Consider the following 7,002-nt stretch of genomic DNA (forward strand, 5'->3'; position numbering starts at 1 on the left):
TCCACCCACACAGACAGTGTTCAAGATCAGACGGTTACATCACTCTCCAGATAATAAACAATCCTCAAATCCAGCAGGACTCACTCATTTTTTCTTTCACACAGCGTAGAGAGTAAAGTGCTTATTTTGACATGATGATGTTAACCTGATCGTTATTTTCTCATGGTTAATATTTCAAAATATTACAGTTTTTACTATATATATATACTGTATATATATATATATTTTTTTTTTTTTAGTTTGTATTTCTTTATTTTGTTTTCAGTTCATTCTCTTACCTTGTTCTTAAACTGGGTTGAAGCAGGAAGGACATGTTGATTTGTCACACTTGAGTCCATCATAACCTTCCTTACACTTGCACTGTCCTTTATCATTGCATGAATTTGACACAGAACCTGTCGGTTGCAGTTACAAGCTACAGGGAGAACAAAGCAAAACGGTAGGTGACCTGTCACTGTTAAGGATTACTTCACTAGTACAATGTTTTTGTGGCTTTTGACAGTTACGAGTATTTTCCATACCTTGACATGGCTCTGTGGGGTAACTGTGGTAGTATCCATCTTCACAGTTCTCACACTTGGGGCCTGTGCTGTGACTCAGGCACTTCCACACTCCCCTGTTCGCCGGTCACAGTTGCCGACAGCGTTCTGGTCCACGTGGCCATAACATTGGCAAGGCTGGCACTGTCTGGGAGGGCCATTCTCTCCCAGAGGGTCTCCATAGAAGCCGTCATCACAGATTTCGCAACGAGAGCCTTTCAAAAAATGTGTCATTAGTAAACAGTTAATTTAGAGTTCAATTTAAGCTAAAGTTCTTTAATGCGTGGCTTTTCTAATTCAACTTATATAGTGCTTTTGACAACGTACAGCTAGACAGACCCAACTACTTTATTATATTGAAAAGCGACAGCTAGGAAATGAAACAAGTTTCTGTACATAACAACAGACTTTTCAATTTTGGGTGAACGTCTACATCCACGTTCCTTCGTGTTCCTCACCTGTAGTCCCCTGGGAACAGCGAACACACATCACCTCCTGGCTTCCTGGAATAATATAGCAAGCCTCGCCCTCGGGACAAGGACACTTCTGGCAGGAGCTGTGACTGTGGCGGTTGACATAATAACCTCTAGGGCACCATCTGCAGATTTGGTATCTCATCAGCTGAGTAACAGCCTCCTGTGAACACAAACAAATCCACCTTCCTCAGCTCAGGCTTCTTTTTCGTAACCGAAATACCGACATTCATGTAAACACCGAAAAAACAAACCTGTTCTGGATCACAGGTTCCCCCCTGACAGGAGCAGGGATCACAGGGGCTCTGGGGGCCTTGGCCAGGGAAACGTCTCCGGTATCCAGTGGCACAGCGTTCACAAAACAGTCCATCATAACCAGGCAGGGCATCTGCACTGTTTCTACCCAGACGGCAGGGGTGCCGGGACCCGGTTTAGCTGACACCAGAAAAGACATCATCCAGATAACCACGTCCTGTTGTGAAAGCAGATATACAATCTTTCATCCATATATATGCTTTCCACAATATATTCAGCTCAGTGATATACATTATCGCTGTGGAGAGATTAAAGACGTACCATTTTCACCAAATGTTTCCTCTGATTTTAATGGCTGTAAGGTTGCTCAGGAGTGTTTGAAATCTGTGGATGAGAAGCTGTGGTTTCCATTTGCTGCCAGGCTGTTCGTCCAGTCTATGAAGAATAATATGCATTAAAAGACTTATTCTCAGCCTCAATCATAGACCTTTAAACAGGACTAATTCAAAGATCTCTAAAATTGCTGATATGGTACACATATATCATGCATCCCTAAAAAATCTATAGACTTAAACAGAGGCAGGATACCAGGGCAAGGTAAGCACCACTCGCACTTCTTTCAGAAAACACAAAGATCTGGTTATTACCAATGACGCCGACTCACTTGAATGTGTAGGTGATTTTCTTGCCACAGTTCACCACAGTTCTCAAGTCTCCTAGTGAAGCAGACACCTTAGAACCGGCTCCTTCTAAGATAACGTCAGAGATGGAAGGACGACGGACACCTCTGTCCAGACGCAGAGAGAAGTTGAGCGTCTGACCATAGCTCAACGCCTGATTCCCCAGGTAAGGTGCTGCATTAAACATTGATGCAGAGCAGTCAAGGAAATGGCAATACATCACTGATGGTATATTACTGATATTAAGTAATAAAAAATGTAATCCACGTACCTGGAGCAAACAGATAAACAGGAAGGACCTCCTTAGAGATAACCTCAATGTCTTTGTGAGTAGGAGACCACCTGAACTGCACTTGTGACGGTTTCACACCTTGAACCGTTGCGGCTCGCCAGCCCTCAGGTCCTGTGAGACGAGATAAAAAATTGAATTAAACCAGCAACTAAAACCGAATGAGGTTTACTAAAATCAGAGATTACACATCAAGCTCACCGTTTTCAAAAGTCGAAGTGATGTTGTGAATGGAATATCCCCCAGCTGAGGAGCACACACTTGAGTGGCCATTGCAAAAGCAGGGCAGGCACTCCTCTGTGTTATACGTGAGACGGCCACTGTTACGTGACCGGCAGTGTAGCCTGCATGAGAAGAACTTTGATTGAACCAAGTAATTCTACAGTTATACTGTAGTTAGATGGCGGTCAGAGATGCAAGGCTCACTGTTCTCACCTCAAAGGCTCACATCCACGGGCAGTGACTGGAGAGCCATCATGACAGCGGTCACACTTGTCTCCATAAACTCCTTGTTTACAAGTACACCGCCCCTCATTGTTGCAGACTGGTCCTTGAGAACCTGTACAGAACAAAGTATACACATTTTGTACAACTTTACGCATATAACTTTAATGCATATATAGAGAGGAAACAAAAATATTTGGAAACTATTAAATATACTATATACTATATTATTAAATATAAACTATTAAAACTGTATTTTTATTATATAAAAAAACAAGTATAATTTACATTAAAGATATTTAGCCTTAGTATACCTTTCAATCAAAATATTTCAATTATAATTTTTTTTTATTCAGTGAAATTCAATTTCCTAGATTTTTAAATATGAAAAGAAGTATACTGTTTAAAATGAAGGTCAAAAGTCTTGGACGCATTCTTGTCGTCAAACTTTGAGGAACATGTTCATTATGTTATATGGTGAACTATACTGATAGTTATTCTGCTAAGACAACAGTGTGAAGAAACTGATTTCATACCACGAAAAATGACCTTGGGACCAATTGGTTAAAATAAATTAAAACGTTTTTTTTTTTAAGTTTCTCAGTTCTGAGAAAAGTCATCTGGCATCATTTGTTAGCAAATGCTGCTTGATTTGATATTTTCCATCTAATATATTGGAGCTGAGACATTTTTAGACAAGGCAAGACAAGTTTGTAAAAATGTCTGTAAAATCTCCCACTGTGCTTCTAGACCTTATGTGTCAGAGAAACAAGTGAGAATCCTTAGAATTTTGTCAACTTCCATTTTTGCAGTAGCTCTATATCATCATCTATTGAATAGTTGGTGAATTGGATTTACTTATTTCAGCGTTAAAATTATCATGTGCAAAGGAATGCCCCCCCCAAAAAAGATAATTATTTTTGTGTATGACTTGGAACATGAAAGGAAAGTCAATGCAATGTTTAGTAAAGAAAGAAAGACATCTTGTAGTAGCAGCTCACCTGCCGTGTTGCAGGTGCAGGGCACACAGTTGTCTCCTGCCCTCTGGTGGAAATATCCTTCCTTACAGTTTTCACAGTGCCGCCCTTCGGTGTTTCCCTGGCAGTTTATACAGTAGAATCCCAGATGATCTGCTCTGCAGAATTGTGCCTTACCATGACATGAACAGGCGGAGGAGGCTGCAAGACAACATGCCAAGATACGTTACTTAGTGCCAACTTTTTTTTCTGTTCAAAGCAGGCACCCATTAAGATGTTTTGTGGTTAAGGAATCTGCTGAATAAGTAGACACTTTACAGTCTTCAAAAATATAGTATCACTGTAAATTGTCAAAGTTAACTGGCGCCAGTCAAGTTTTTAGTATTATTGCTGCGAGCAAGGGAAAGAAATATCCCTATAAAAGTTTTATACCTTACCTATTTTCCACAAATGCAGAAAACCACACCCCACCCTAAGCTATACTCACTCACTCTCCAAGATATTATATGGACAATTACTGAAACCTACAAATAATAAGCTACTGCAGAATACAATAAGAAAACCGCACATGTCTGGGGATCAACAAGTATCTGAAAGACATCCATAGGTGGACATCTTTTCAATGGGAAGAAGAAATGCCCTCAGCTGTGTAAACACATTAGATCATGTAGGATTACCTGCAATAAAACAACCAAGTCCATGTTCAACCAGGCCCACAGTGTGCTGAACACACAGACGATTATGTATGTTAGATAATAGACAGGCTTTGTGAGTAGGACAAGCTCACTCTTGTAGGCAATTTATCGAAAAGGTATAATGAGGTAATATAAGTCAGCATGAACCAAACCTTATCCACTCAGAACACAGACATTCCATTCCTCCTAACCGGGCAACATCAGGGTCCCTCACAGGTGAGCAACACAGGCAGGCAGCAACAACAGCCTCTCAATGAGAGACAAAACTACCCAGCTGTTAGACAACAGTCATCCTTACAGGGCCCCAGGACAATTTTTTTACATTTTTTAATTATTATTATTTTTTTTTTTGCATGGACTGTTGTGTTTCCAGTTTCGAAAAGTTTTTTTTTTTTTTTTCAAAAAGTTTTTATTTTATATTTTAATATTAAAGTTTATGTTTATTCATTTAGCAAACGCTTTTATCCAAAGCGACTTATAGTGCATTCATCTTCTGAGCTAAAGTTTGAGCACTAACTCCTCCTAGAGCTTTAAAGCTACAACCACTAAACTCAGGTCAGACCTTCAGGCCGTTCTGACTCAGTGTGTTATACCTTTCTAACTGATCTGCATCCGAAAACTGAAAAAATGCTGTCTTCGGAGGACGCATTCCAAGGTAGGAAGGCATCAAGGCACATCTGAATTCAATGTTAGCTTCAGTTGCTGTCTCCTGAGATGCCTTCATCTGGCCGATTTTTGAAGGCAGTAGAGATGAATCCATTGCTGATTTGGTTATCTCACAATCCTGTGCGTTCCATTCTGTGACAGTTAAGCCAAAAAATAAAGATGGCATCTGAAGTTGCGGTCGGTGGTCAGTTTGTGTGTAAATGTATGTTTTTGATCAACGTTTTCCACTTTTTATGTAATTTCCATGAATAAATTAATATTGCAGTAATTAAAAATCCACTAGTTATCCTACCCCAAAGCTCTCTATATTTTGCTATAGATCATTAAACCATTACTCAGCCTCAGAAGCCTGTCCAAAATCAGTTTCATGGGGTGCCTTCGTGCAAAAACACTGCCAGGGAGGCAGCAAGTCACCTGCCTAAGTTTTCTGATGCAGCCATGATTAAACATGATAGCAACATGCTAATCATGCTATAAACATGTTAACAACGTTCTAATCATGCTAGATGCATGATAGCAACATGCTAACAACAGGCTAACTGCTTAAAACATGTTAATCATGTAAAAAACATGTTAACAACATCAGTCTAATCTATCTATCTAAACTTTTTAAACTTCAAACTTTCAGGCTAGGCTTTCTCAAGCCAACATCAGAGTTGGTTCTCAAGCTTTACTCATCTAGTTGTACATCACAACACTACTTTATGATGTAGCCTATTACTCTGGAATTGAAAATGCTTGTTAACACTGCCTCAATGGTGTTTCTAATAAAATGGCTATATATGATATCATTGAAGAATGGGGAAAAAAATACGAGCGTCTTTTTACTTGATAAGGAATCCTAACACAGAAAAAGCAGCAGGACGCGGGGCAACTGTATCATATTTTTACAAAGAATTGGGCTCGAATTAAATTTTCCTCCAACAAATTACTACAACAAAAATACATTTTAAAAAAATCCATCTTTCAGTTTGAATTAAGTCATAAACATATCATATATAATAATTAAGGAATTTGAATTACTTAATAATTTGGGCGGGTGTATTATTTTGGTTATCATTAGACTATTATGATCTGATTGTTATATGATGTTATATTTTGTTACACTGCAATTCACTGTACTCTGTAATTATAATCTATTGTAAATACAGATAAAGTGGGACACTTTTTTGTCACTAATGTTGTTTTAAAATATGATGCCAAATGGATTAGCCACTCAATACCATACCATGGTATACACTGTTCAATTTAAAACAGAGAAAAATATGAAGAAATGTTAAATACACAAACTTATTGTACTAGCTGTCTCACTTTCACACCTTAAAATAGCTTGCTTGGACTGAATCAGATATGAAAAAAAAAAAAACAGAATAAAACTTGTACCAGCTGTCTGCAATCTCTGAATGTCTAAAAATGAATTAACAGGCAGTCAAACTTTACTTACATCTGACTGTTCCGTGAACTGAAGACCAGATGCAAACCGCGCAAAGAAAGATCCAACTGATCTTCATTTTCCGCATCCAAGAAACAAGATTTAATGCAAGGTTCTCTCTTTTATAATGTCTGTGGATATTAAGGATACTTGCGGTCCGTTAGTCCTGGGTGCGATGAGACGGACACCTGACGCTTCTGCCAGCTGATCCCTGCACGCGCACTTAAAAACTTCCCATCTGACAAGCGCGGGCACGTCAAGCTCCCTGTCTTAACTGTTCATTTACTCATGAGTGATTCACAGGGCATATGCGCCTGATAAGAAATGTCTCATGCCATTCCTCACATAAAGACGTGTTTGATTAAAAGCCTATAACTTCAGCACCAGAACAATAAACCCATTGTTCATCACTGCTTCAGCTTATTTGGATATGATATTAAAACTAGGATATTGATGCTTGAGACTGTGTGCAGGCCTAATAGACATAAGATCCATAGTAGTGTTATCAATAAAATTATACACTAAATATGAAACAGGCAAAAGAAGATAAAC

At 38.9% G+C, this 7,002-nt stretch overlaps 1 pseudogene; it reads right to left on the reverse strand.

The window, feature by feature from the left end:
* Window positions 1-285: 285 nt before the first annotated feature.
* On the reverse strand, window positions 286-6,775 carry LOC113040952 (laminin subunit gamma-2-like; annotated as a pseudogene).
* Window positions 6,776-7,002: the final 227 nt, after the last annotated feature.

Source organism: Carassius auratus, chromosome 2, assembly GCF_003368295.1.
Source record: "Carassius auratus strain Wakin chromosome 2, ASM336829v1, whole genome shotgun sequence".
In the NCBI taxonomy this organism is placed as follows: Eukaryota; Metazoa; Chordata; class Actinopteri; order Cypriniformes; family Cyprinidae; genus Carassius; species Carassius auratus.